Here is a 13,170-nt window from a genome sequence, read left to right on the forward strand (position 1 = left end):
GTCAGAAGTTCCCCGGGAAGTAAGGAGGGGCGAGTCTCCTCCCAGGGGAGGACCAGGTGAGTCAGTTTTCTAAACTTCATAGATCAGCCCAGGGTTAAGAGAGCACGGATTCGGGTCTCTTTTCTGCCCTGTGCTCTCCCCAGTTACCTGCCTCAGTGTGGGCGGAAGGTGCGGAAACAGCGGGCCCGTCAGTGGGCTACGGGGGAGATGGGCTGGTCAGGTAGTAATAGAGAGGTAAGCAGAGACCACCCCAAGACTTCAGAAGTAAGGTGATAGGAATGCGAGGATGATCCTAGAGATGAAGGAGATATTCCATTTATTTCTAAGTCCGCACCAAGACATAAGAAGTATGCGACTGAAGAGAGGAGAGGGTGGACATAGCCCCCGGAGGCACATGGAGTGGAAGACACTCTGAACCAGCACTCAACTCAACTAACCAGCACACAGCGACTGACCAGACTCCTCCAGCAACAGGCCGTGACCTCCACTTGTTTTCTGTGTGGGAACTGGGCGTCATGGAAGTCAAGCTCACGACACAGGGTGGTGCAGATGACCAGGGGACGGGGACCAGAACTCAGTCACTCGATTGCAAATCCTACATGCACTCCAATACCCCAGGCCCCCTTCTCTGGAGCTGCTCAGTTCACCACCCTGCGCTGGGCTGTCTCGGGTTTACTCATTTGTTGAAACTTTTGGTCTGAAAGGGAACTGCAGCTAAGGGCTGAAATGGGGCTGGAGGTTACCGAGGATCTCAGTTATGCTGCCTACCTCCAACCTCCATTGCCAGGGATGATCAGAAGCCAGCTCTAGCAATTTTCTGCAACTTTCATTAATTTTAAGTGAATTTATATACACTGTCATTTTCCCCCCTTTACCCAGATTAGAATGAACTTGTCTTTTCAGTCTCATTGCAGGCAGACCCCTTGCATGTCTTTGAGACTGTCTGTTGTTTTTCTCTGGATCCTTTGTATTTCTGCTTTATTTTCTTTGAAATGAAAGGACCCAATGCTGAATTTTGATTTTAAGGTGAAGTCATAACATCAATGTATATCATTAAAATGTTTTATTGTAATTACAGAAATATTCAATGCCAAATTATGTGCACTATATTATTTTCTGCATTATTCTTTATTCCATTCTCAAAGTTAATACAGCCTATTATATCTCATTCATTCTTCTGACTGCTGCTGCACAGCGAGCAGATGTCTCCATTGAGCCATCCACAATGAATCCGAGATCTTTTTCCTGAGCACTTACAAGTAGAGTAATTCAGAGCCCATCAGTGAGCATGAGCTGTTTCAATTGTTCCTTCCAGTGTACATTAGCTCGCACTTGTCTACATAAAATTTCAAGGAATCATAGATATTAAAGATGGAAAAGACCAGTTAGTTTATCAAGCCTTTCCGCTCTGCCAGCAAAAGCAAGCAAAGGAAGGAATTCTATCAGTATGTACTATTTTAATGATGCTGGTTAATAATGATCACGATTACCATTCATAGTCTGTGATCTCTGTCATCCTGAAATCAGTTAAAAGACTTTTAAAAAGCAGCATTTCTCTTTTAAAAGGAAACCAGGCACATATATCAACGTTACCATACTCTAAGTCAACCCAAAGAAGCCACACATTCAATTCAGTTGACTGCAATAAACAACTCCTGCCCTTTTGTGTACCAGCTACTAAGTGATTCCTGGTAGTGGACACATAAAGCTATCACAGTCATTCTAAGAGTCGGAGGTAGGGGTTGGGGTGGTGGCTCAGTGGTGGAGCACTTGCCTGGCATGTGTAAGGCCCCGGGTTTGAGTCTCAACACCACACAGAGATAAAGTAAAGGTCCATTTACAACTAAAATAAATACAGATTTAAAAAAAAAGAGTTGAAGATAACATGGACACTCTGGAGTTTCTCTGGCTCTAGGAATTGAGAAAGACTTCATGAGGAAAGTGACAATTGAGACAGGCCTTAAAGGCTGAGCTTAAAGTCCGTCGACAAGAGTTTGGGGGAAGGGGACGTGAATAAGGACCAACCGAAACAAAGCTAGAGGTCTTCACTGGATTTCCACTTTACAGTACGCATTTTCTTACTACATGTGAATAAAGTCTACTTGACCTCTTTAAAAGGATTAGGATATAGAGACTCAACTTAATCAATCACCTTAAACAACAACCACAACACCTGGACTACCGGTTGTGGTAGACTTATGGAAACATGACAGAATACCTTAAATAGGACTCCCTAAAGATTTTTTTTCGGAAAACCTGGTATCGTATACAAGGAAAATTGGGACTTCCCAGCTAGAGACTAAATTCAAATCAAAGAGTAGATGCATAGACGGTCTACCTGTTGGTGCCTTCGTACTCACCAAGCAACACATGAGAACTGACAGCAGGGCATCATTGGGTCACTCCACAGATTTGTGGGTCCTTGTTGGAACACTGTACAATTCTAGAACACAGAGTTGGGGATAGAAGCATAGAACAGGAGGTCTCATTTTCTGACTCCTTCAGTAGTTATCCGTATAAGTATAGACTAGGAAAAGGCCGATACATTCTTACACTGAGTAAGAGTAGATGTTTCTCTACTTTCACTCAAAGAACCTAACCCTCGAAAACCCTGTCAGCATATCCGTTACTTACTTTATTAGTTTCTTATCAAGTTAGCTATTAATGCCTTTTTCATAACACCACTGGTCTGAAGAAGAAGGAGACAGCTGAAGACTTATGGCTCCTCCACATTTGCCCTCAAGGACCTTGCAAACATCTCCTACGTGAAGCCTAGCAATTTTCTGCAACTTTCATTGCCAAATTAATCGTCCTCTGCAACGATTGACTCCTGTGGTTCTTTGAGCATTGCTATGTGCTTTACAACGTGTGTGATCCTCTCCCTCCGACAGGATGGAAGTACCTTAAAGGAAGGGATTCATACTCCATTCATCTGCATTCCCCACGTTGCTGAGCTCATTTTTTTGTTGCCTGACACACAATAAATATTCACCACATGTCTGTTAAATCGCTTCTCCGGGTCTCGGAAATCTTATTTTGACATATTTAAATTATTAAGTTTTTTTTTTTTTAACCTTTCCAAAATTTGCCCTAGTCTGTTTCATCATGTCACTTGGATTCAGATGCCAGCTCCTTGTAGGTGGGTGCCTAACATGAGCCTTCATTTAATCGGTATGAACCTCTGGTAGGGAACTGAACAAGCCCTTAACAAGACTTGAACCTTGACTGAGTCACTTGTGCCTTTGCAAAACCTTTGGAGTCAGATGAACCTGGGTTTACACAGACGTATATTCAAGCTATGATTGTCCTTTACTAGTTTTATGACCTTAGTTGTGTGAACTTGGGCAAGTTACACTCTCTAGACCTCAGGGTCCTCAACTAGGAAATGAAGGTATTAGCAGCATCTGTCTCAGTTTAAACGAGACAATGTACGAAAAAGTTTAGCTCTGTCCTTAGCACAAAGCAAACAATGATTATTATGTGGTATTCTCATTCATCAAATAGAAATAATAATACAAGCGCTTTAGGATTATCGTAAGGAATAAATAAAATAACAAGTGAAAATTTACTTAACACACTATTCCATAAGGTTTCCTTCTTCCTATGTGCTAAAACAATGCTACAATTGAATGAGGACCTATGACATACCAGGCTTGGTATGTAATACAGTCACTTTAAATATATGGCCCATCTAATTTAACTCTTACGACAAGGTATTGAAATGATAAGCATCATCCTTATTTTACAGTTGAGTAAACTGAGTTGAAGAGGGAATAACCAGTCCAAATTCACATAAGTGCTTCAGATTATTCCAGAAGCTACAGATGAGAAGGATCAGGGGCAGATGAGGGAAGTTTAGGAGACACACACACACAGAAGAAATGTCCTATGGAGTTGGGCATTTCTATTTGTTCTCACCCTTGGCCTCCCACCCAGAGTCATGCTTGCTTTGTGCGCTGGCCTCTGGACTCCATGTCAGTATGTGTTCTCGCTCACTCTTCCCCTACTCTAGCTTTTAAACAGATACATGAAATAATGGAACGATATCATTCGTCCAAGAGTCCACTCTCACACACCTCCCTCTCCCAGTCTGTCTCACTCACGAATTCGCTGTTTCCATGGTTGTCTTTTCTGTTCACTGATTATCACCCATGAAACATTTTGATTTTAATGACCTGGTTATCCTTAATTTCCTAGACTTCCATATGGACTTCCATGAGGTACGTCAAATATTCGTGTTGCCACTACATGGGAGGAAAATGGCCCTCCCATGGTTCCTCCTAAAAAGCAGTCCACACCAGCCCTGCCCGCCCCCTCGCCCTGCCCAGCCTCCTGGACCAAAGGGGAGCGTCCGGCCTCTGGCCACTCCAACACAGCCATCTGAGGACAGAAAGCAGCACAGTGGGAAGGTGAGATGTGCTAACTGGGTTCTTCCTTGGGATCTGCATTAGGGAATTCCGGAAGAATGAAGCAATTTTCAGGAAAACAACAACCGGAAGAATATAAAGAAAAAATCATGAGAAAGAAGCCCTGAAGGGGTCAGAATAGAGAGGGCAGAGTTCTGGTGTGGGAGTCCCCGCAAGCTGAAAAAGCTACAATTGGGTGACAGCGAAAGGCTGCAGACTAAACCAGCAGGTACCAGGGGAGACGGCCAGCAAACAGCCAGAGAAGGAGGCTGAGGGAGGCAGGAGGTCTCCTCGGCTGGCTCAGTGGCTCAGTGCGAGAGCTCTGCAGTCTGACTTCCAGCCCTGTCTTGAGCCTCCCCACAGCGAATGCCCCTGAGTCAGTCCTTTGCAACTGGAAGCCCTTTTCCAGAGAGTTCAGCACTTAAAGTCTCTTTTAGAGAACTGAAGTGCCTTGTTCCCTTCCGCGATTCTGAAGGTCACCACGAAGACCCCTGGAAGCCAGGCGCTCCCCTGGCTGCTCTCGGATGGCCCAGCCTTTCTCAAACACCTCTTCATTCTCCATTTCTGAGAGAGGAAACTTCCCTTTACCTAACACCTAAAAATCAACCAATGGTCCTACCCGGGTGAGACAGGCAAAGGTAACCAAACTATTTACCTTCAGCGATTCTTCAGCAGAAGAAAATAAGTCATCGGTGAAGAGTCACGAGGCCCAGGAAGGGGAAACGGGAGAAACAAGCTTAGGGGAGACCAGCTGGGAGCAAGAAAGGATCCCGGGCACCCAAAACACTTGATTACAAACGTCAATTCATTCTTTGCAATGAGAGAAAAGGATGAAGACCTTATGGAGATTTCCTTTTTAAATGTGAGATATAATGCTTCAGTTCAGGGTTTTTGTCATTCTTTTTGCATTTACATTAATTAACAGGCTACATTTCGATGTGAATTGTTTATCGTTCTACAGCACTTATTGATCGCCTGCTTTGTTCCTCCCCTTCCTAAGCATTAGAGGTACAGACACTAAAAACGTCTCGCCCTGAGGGAGCCACTGCCCAGAGTGGAAGGCCGAAGATCTAGGACAGGTGCTAAGGGTGACAGGGTGCATGCCCAGCTCGGGTGGTGCAGCATGGTGGGGTGATGACGAGGGGAAGGCTTGGGTCAGGGAGCTTTCCAGAAGAAATGCCCAGGATTGAGTCTTGCAGGCAGCAGGAGCCGGTGTGGAAGGATGAAGCAGACCAAGGAGAGGGGCAGCCTCTAGGTCACAGTTGCCTTAGACACGCTAGTGTCACGCACCTCCGTGTGGTAAGCCACCAAACAGGCATCCGTAGAGCAGGTGCCCTGACCCTCACTCGCAGTCTCCTGGCCATACATTCTCACAAAATCTCCCTCCTCAAACACATACCAACTGCACAAGCCCGAGAATGATAAAAAATCCAACATGTCTGGTGTGTGACAAGATAAACTACCTCCAGGTTCACAAGTGTTTCTTCTGAGCTAAATGATGGCTTGGTTTCTTTCAAATGCTATTAATGGCAGTTTTGAGTTTGTGTATTTATTTTTCAGGAAAAAGGGTGATTATGTTTTTTTGTGGAATTACTAAAGCTTTTCAATGCTTTAGACCAAAGGCATTTTAAATTTTGAAGTGAATAATGTAAAACTACTTTTGATAACTACTTAAGCCATTAAAAATTAGATTGGCAACAATAATAATAAATATGTAGAATACGCTTTTCTTTTCCTTTATAAAAGCAGTTAGCATTCATCAATAATAAATATTTTATGTATTTCTAGAGTATATTTGTATGTCTTAAAAAGCTTGCTGATATACTCGTTCTGCTTTTCTATCTTTAAAATCAATAATACATCACTCTTATGCATTTGCCTTTGAGATTGTAATGAAATTAAACAAGATACCCAATGTTAGAAATTTTAAGCAACCCAGAATAAAAGGATCAATATAAGTCAAAGATAATTATGTATTGGTATATATGTGAATTGTTTATTGTCTTCAAAATCTCCTTTCCCAATTAGGAAGTAATTATATCTTATATACTATTTTTTTTTCAGATGTGGGAAAATGAAAAAAAACAGACCATGAGGCCAATTAAGAGACTCATTGGTTTACTAACCGTCAAAGCAGCCTTGAAAGGGTCTCCCTTGCTACAAGCAAAATGATCTTACTAAAAGATGACAGAGAATTTACATTGGGTTCTAAAAATCACATTAAGAGCTATTGTACAAAATTTTTAAATTATATCTTTTCAATGGTTGAACCAGCTTTAAATAACTAGTGCCTGAAGTGGCTCACAGGGTGACACGATCAATGGAAACATGGTTCCTTCCCTCTCTGCTCTGCCTCACTCTCAGGCCCACTTCAGAAGCAGTCTGCTACTCACATCCTAGAGGCATGTACAACATGCACACACACAACACACATGTACATATCAGCAAGTCTTCATAGTGTCCTCATAGGCTGTCAACAGTCCTGCCGTCCCCAAAGCTGAGTGTTGCACACACGGCACGTATCACCAGCACTACAGTCGCTTAAACTGGTCCTTTGCACCTAAAACAACACGTGAGCATGATTCAAAAAGAAACAGCCTGTTTCTATGAAAAGGCTGTAAGAGCCGTGAGGCGATGGACCCAGTGCCGCCGCTTAGATTCATACTTATTATACATGAAGACATGCATCGAAGCAGCCTATTCTTCTGAAAATGGTTCTTTAGTCTTGCACATGTGCCTGCATGCTGACTGGCAAATTCTTTCAAAACCCATGAATTAAGATCCTACTTTTTCCTATCGTGCTTTCCACCTCAAAATGCCAATGTAGTTTGTACGGTGGATGCACAGGAATGAATCCCACCATCCACAGAACCCATGGTTCTTGAATTGGGCTTCTTGACCAAAACACCAGATTCATGCTGTATTCTTTTCACAGAATCAGAAACTCTGAATAGCTGAGCTGGAAGGAATTGTAAAGATGATTCAATCCAATTCTCTCATGGAAAAGAGATCTAGAGAACTAGAATGGGGATTTTGGCAAAACCAAAACCCGAAGCCGCTCCAGTGTACCCTGCAGAAAACACGTCATCATTAATCAGATTCGGGGATCCTTTTTTTCCCCTTTAAATCAAGGGCTGGGGCTGGGGCTCAGCAGTTGAGTGCTTGCCTGGCACGTGCGGGGTGCTGGGTTCGATCCTCAGCACCACATAAAAATGAATAAATAAATAAAGGTATTGTGTCCAACTACAACTAAAAAAATTTTTAGAAATCAATACTTTCTAAGTCCTAGTATTTAAAAAAAAAAGTGTGTGTGTGTGTGTGTGTGGGAGGCAGACTACAGTCATCATTTTAATGCCACATCAACACCTGAATAGTGCGGTGACTGCCTCAGTTCTCTGCTCCTCATCACTGATGGGAAGACCTAGCAACTGAATCGCCACCCACACGTTGCACCTTATTTTCTTGAGTTCTTGAATGAATCATATAACCTTACTCGAACATAACCGAAGGATAACAATATCACTGAATTCACAGTCTCTTATAGGAGATGACCAAGCAGATATTTTAGAGTGCATTGAAATATCAGGGCTTACAAGGAATGAAGACGTTTTCTATTTTACATTTTATATTTTACGTCTCTTAGGGCTGGGGTGCAAAATTTCCTTCATCCAAGCTGTATGCAACATAGGATTTGGGACTGAACAGTCGGGGGACATCCTGCACATCGTGTGAGTTTTGCCTTTAGTGGGACTAGAGGTGCCAGCATTTTTACTTATACCCAGCACATACACATTGAACCTTGTAAAACATCACAAAAGTCTTCATTTTTATTCTCCCAGAGTTGAGGACGGTCTGATAAACCTCTCCTCCAACCAGGCCCTTGTTTTACTCACGTCTCAACTGCCCACTGTTTTTGGATTACTCTTCCAGTGCCAACTCAGATTTCCTCTGCCAGAGGCAGCTCCCCGGTGAGTAACATGTTTGGGAGGCAGAGTTAAATCGGAAGTGATCAAAGACTTGCAAATAGAGTGCATCCTGCCCCAAGAAAGAATTGGCCTCAAATGCCAACCGCAGACCATGGCAAGCTCTGATTTTGGGAGTCGGTACAGTGTGGGCAGGGCACATCACTACATAACATATGGGGTGCACAGGAATGACTCTCACTTTGCTCATGACGTGACTTAACCATACAGTGTGTGTGTAGGTTCTCAAAGTGTACGCACCAAACCTATGATTTATGTGTGGGTGGGCATGTCTATCTTCTTTTTAAGCTATTAAATTAATCTTTTTTAAAAAAAAAGACAGATTGACAACACTGAAGACAACATTTCCTTGAGTACTAGAAAAAGACACAATGTAGAAAATGGTGATACAGGCACCAACGTAAATCTGCCTTCTTACAAAAATGACTAGCATTTCAACCATATCCTCTCTCCAGGGAAGACCACAAACGGGAACAGGGATGGGGAGATGGCCATATCTTTGATATCACCAAACTGGGAAGATTTTAGTAACCCAACCAAAATGGAATCAGTTGCTGGGATTTTTAAAAAAATCTTTTCTCTCTCTATATAGGCATGTTGGGAAGAGTGGGAAAAGCCATTTCACTACCCTTACTGCCTTTGAAATTCCAAGATGACAGTAATAATGGTGGAGTTTCCTGCAGCCAAGTGTTTAGTATCAGCCCAGGAACTATGGAATAAGTAAAGCGAGGGGAAAGCCTCACTAACCACAGTCCCCTCCAACGCCTATTAGGATTTAACAGCGCTCAGAGGCTACCGCTAACTGAATTACCCAGATAATGACTGTTATAAGGCCGGCTCACAACAAGTGTTAAGGTATTTAATAGTACAAGTGTAAAGGGTTAGCAGATGTTATTTGAGTCTTTGCTATGCTGTGTGCTGGGGTTGGGGGTTGCGGGGGAAGAGAGAGGGAGAGAGAGAGAGAGAATTTCCTAAAGTCTTTGTCATTGCAATTGCTGGGCTCCATGATTAGGAATGTCACCAGTGGAAACAGGACTGGCTGGGGCAGGGGAATCTCAGGCACAAAGAGAAAAGGACAGTCAGCTCATATCCAGTTAGAGAATTTAGGTCGACAACGTGAATGTCTTATTATGACATCTGCATGCTGCTGTTGAATCTATATCATGTTCTGATCCCTATCAGGGTGCGGGGGCACACCTTCAATCCCAGCTATTCTGGGGACTGATACCAGGGACCATAAGTTTAAGGACAGCCTCAGAAATCTAGCAAAATCCTCTCAAACTAAGAATAAAATGGACTGGGATGTGGCTCAGTGGTAAAGTGCCCCTGGGTTCAATCCATAGTATGAGAAATAAAAAATACAATAAAAAAGAGCTGGGTTGTGGCTCAGTGACATAGCACTTGCCTAGCATGTGAGAGGCCCTGGGTTTGACTCCCAGCACTGAAAACAAAAAACAAAAGTTTTAATAACTGATTTGTGGAAGTATGTATTTAATGTTGATCATACCAACAGCTCTATAAGCTCCCTAAGGGTAGGGGCTTCTCTGTAGTGCTTTTTCTATATCCATAGTGCCCAATAAGGGGCCCGACACATAACAAAGGCTCCCAAATATCAGCTGAGTCAACAAATGAATACATGAATGGATTTGTGCCAGTCCACGTTGTGGCCGTGTTTGCCGTTTGTGCCCGCGACGGCAGGAGCAGGGCGGAGAGCTGCTAGAGCCTAGCATAAGAAGAGAACCAGAGAAGTGCCTACCCTGATGGTCCAAGGCTGGAGGGTGTGAGATGGAGTGTGGGGGAGGCGAGGTGGCTGGCATGACTACCCACAGGACACTCTGAGCCCCAGGGTGAGATCTGCATGACACCACAGCTTCGTGAGGCCTCCTCGGATCATTGGTTGCCTTTCTTGGGCCTGAACATCCTCATCTGAAACACGATGAACCTGGGCTCGGTGGTGCACACCTGTGACTCCAGCTACTCAGAAGGCCGAAGCAAGAGTGTCACAAGTTTGAGGACAGCCTGGGCGACTTAGGGACACTCCATCTCAAAATAAAAAATAAAAAGGGCTGGAGATATAGCTCAGTGGTGAAGCCCCCTGGGTTCACCCCCCAGGACTGCGATGGAATAAATAAATCATAAAACATGGTGAATAACCTTTCTTCTCCATTGCAGTTCTGAGATTCTGACATTTTAGAAAGGTATCTGAGCCCCAAGAGCTTGCCAGAGACAAACCATGGTAAGATCTTCTGCCTACGAAGTAGAAAACAAGTTTTGAGATATAAAGTATCGCTCTATTCCAATAAAACAGTCAATGTGGGTTGGAGGGGGGCGGGCATCTTCTTGCCAGATTGAGACCAATTAAATGTCTTTCAGACATCATCCTTTCCCTGCCTAGAAATCAGTTTCCAGGCCCTCCTATAAGAACAACAATATTCTCAACCAGGCCTGGCCTTAGCTTCCACCTCTGGCCATCACAGGGAGTCCGTCTGATAAACATTCGCAGTTAGAATGGAAGTAGTCACAGCCTCCCAGACTTTCACAGATTTTTGGGGGGGCAAGTAGCAGAGTCATAGGAAACCTAGAATTAGGTGAGAAAGCAAAATTCCCCCAGAGAATTCAGAGAGAGCTACAACTGAGCATCTTAAATAATCACTGTGTAAGAGCAGAAGAAAGAAAACCCACAATTCAAAAAAATGTGTATCTATATATGCATAATTTTTTCTTCCAAACAAAAATCTTAGAGATGAATATTAGGTACTAATTTCAGCTTTCTACTCCCACATCTCAAGATGTCACTTGGAAAAGCAAAAGGTTTTATCCACAAAACCACCAGTGAGTAAAGAGCCGTCACATTCCTACCCTCACACGCACGGTAAGGTATCTACTCTCTGATAAACGGCAATTGTAAATAAATCTCATTTAATCTCTAAAAGCCACAATAAAAATCTTCACCCTCCACAGCAGAGCTTACAGATGTGTATGCAGCCGTGCCGGGGCCAGAACACAAGGTCTCGAATCAACTACCACAACAGGAGGCACATTTTCTTCTCAAGCATCTTACATTGACCTTCTTTTAAAAAAAAAATGTAGGAGGGAGGAGGAAAGGGGAAAACCCAACCCCTCCCACCCCATTCTCTGTACAAATCGGCCAATAAATCTAACACAAGACACAAGAGAGAGGGACAGAAGCCAACAGGTGGAAAAGGGCTTTTTGTTTCCTTAGAAATGCTCAGACACTTGATCTGTGCTCCGGGGTGTTTGTCTCAGGGTGTCCTTAACGATGTTTTGTCATCATTATGGTGGTGACCAGGAGTCAGGGGGACACCTGTACTTTGTGATCCCACAGCATCCCTAGCTTGGCCATCTCTCCACGTTTTAGACACAGTGCTCTGTGAGGTTTTGCCAAATCCCGGGGAGATGGGCCGCATCCCCCATGGGCGTTCTCTCGTTTACACAGGTGGGGAAACTGAGGCCGGGGCACCCGCGGCTGCTTTACAGTGTCTGCGACGGGGAGATGCCTGAGGCTGGAAAAGTTTGTGATCCTCTCGTGGCAGAGTTCCCTGGCTCTCCCTTGTCGCCTGCCAGGCGGCTCTTCCTGGGAGAGTCTGGGCGGGGGCTGAGGACTGGGGTAACCCCCCTTCCCCACAGGCGCGCCAAGGCAGAGTGTGGGAAGTCCACACTCCACAGACCCCGGCAGACTCGCACACACAAAGCTCGATGGCATCTCTGCAGTCACTCGGCACAGCCCAGCCAGCCCTGGCTCAGCCTGAGAAGGCACAGCTCGGAGCTGCAAGGCCGCCCTGGCTCGGGCTGGGCTTCCCAGGAGGGCTCTGCCCTCTCGCCCTCTCTCCCTCTCTCTTTCCCTCCCACCCTCCACCCTCCTCCCACCCTCTCCTTCCACCCCTTTCCCCCACCGACCCAGAGGCGAGATCGTGTTACTGGGGTTCCCTGGGAAGAGGGCCACCCCCAGCCCTGAGCGCCTTGGAAGGACTGGCAGGGGGAACGCGCGAGCTGCAGTCCAGTCGCAGGACCCCAGCGCCCCTCCTGAGCAGCGCAGGAAGGAGACCCCCACTTGCAGGCACGGGCGAGCCAGCCTGCCCAGAAGAAGGAATTGTTAGGGCTCTTACCTTTTTTATGAGGAGAAATTCTGGAGAATCATTTCAGAAACTGAGGGGGAAAGTGAATGGAGACAAAAAAGGCCCTTTCCCTGCGATCCCTGGCCTCCTGGTATCAAGACACCAGGACAACATCAAAGCAACTTAGGGGGAACACTTTAGGGGCCTATTGTCTGCTCTGGTCTGATCTGCTTTCCTTCTGACTCCCCCTCTCGCTGCGGTGACACTTGGTACGGCCCAGGCATTCATGCCAAGTAGCTTTCACACATGGAAGCTTGTCTGAAGCAATTGCTGACAAGCCACAAACAAGACATTCCCCTCCCTTCTCCGCACCCCCTCTCCTCCCCCCTCCGCACCCCCACTCCCCCTCCACCTTTCCCTCCTCCCCTCCGGTCTCCCTCCTCCTTTCTTCTGAATGCAAACTAAAACTCTCCAGTGACAGGCCCGGCTTGCAGGCTTGGCCTAGCTGCACAGGCAGGCGCACGCACACACACACACACACACTCACACACACACACACTCACACTCACACGCAAGCAGCTCAGCTAGTTGCTGCTGCACTGGTGGAGTTGAGAGACAGGAAAAAGCCCAGGCTGAGTTGGGGGCAGGGAGAGAAAGAGAGGGAGAGCCAGAGCCCAGAGCTGCCTCCCTCCCGCGTCCTGGTAA

The 13,170-nt window shown here is 45.3% G+C and overlaps 1 protein-coding gene across 2 annotated transcripts in view; it reads right to left on the minus strand.

Moving 5' to 3' along the window:
* The window catches only part of LOC131423456 (uncharacterized), a 63,673-nt gene extending 50,933 nt beyond the window's left edge, over positions 1-12,740 (minus strand). Inside the window, exons 1-2 of one of the 2 annotated variants that reach the window (XM_058573056.1) lie at positions 12,517-12,740; positions 2,361-2,443 (exon numbers count right to left, since the gene is read on the minus strand). The gene's annotated coding sequence lies outside the window, so the exon portion shown is untranslated. The remainder of the gene's footprint in view (positions 1-2,360; positions 2,444-12,516) is intronic. The other variant, XM_058573053.1, reaches the window with a different exon arrangement.
* Between the last annotated feature and the right edge of the window lie 430 nt (positions 12,741-13,170).

This window comes from Marmota monax, unplaced genomic scaffold (assembly GCF_021218885.2).
Source record: "Marmota monax isolate L192 unplaced genomic scaffold, Marmota_monax_Labrador192_F-V1.1 WCK01_AAM20220418_F8-fsc00320, whole genome shotgun sequence".
Taxonomy (NCBI): Eukaryota; Metazoa; Chordata; class Mammalia; order Rodentia; family Sciuridae; genus Marmota; species Marmota monax.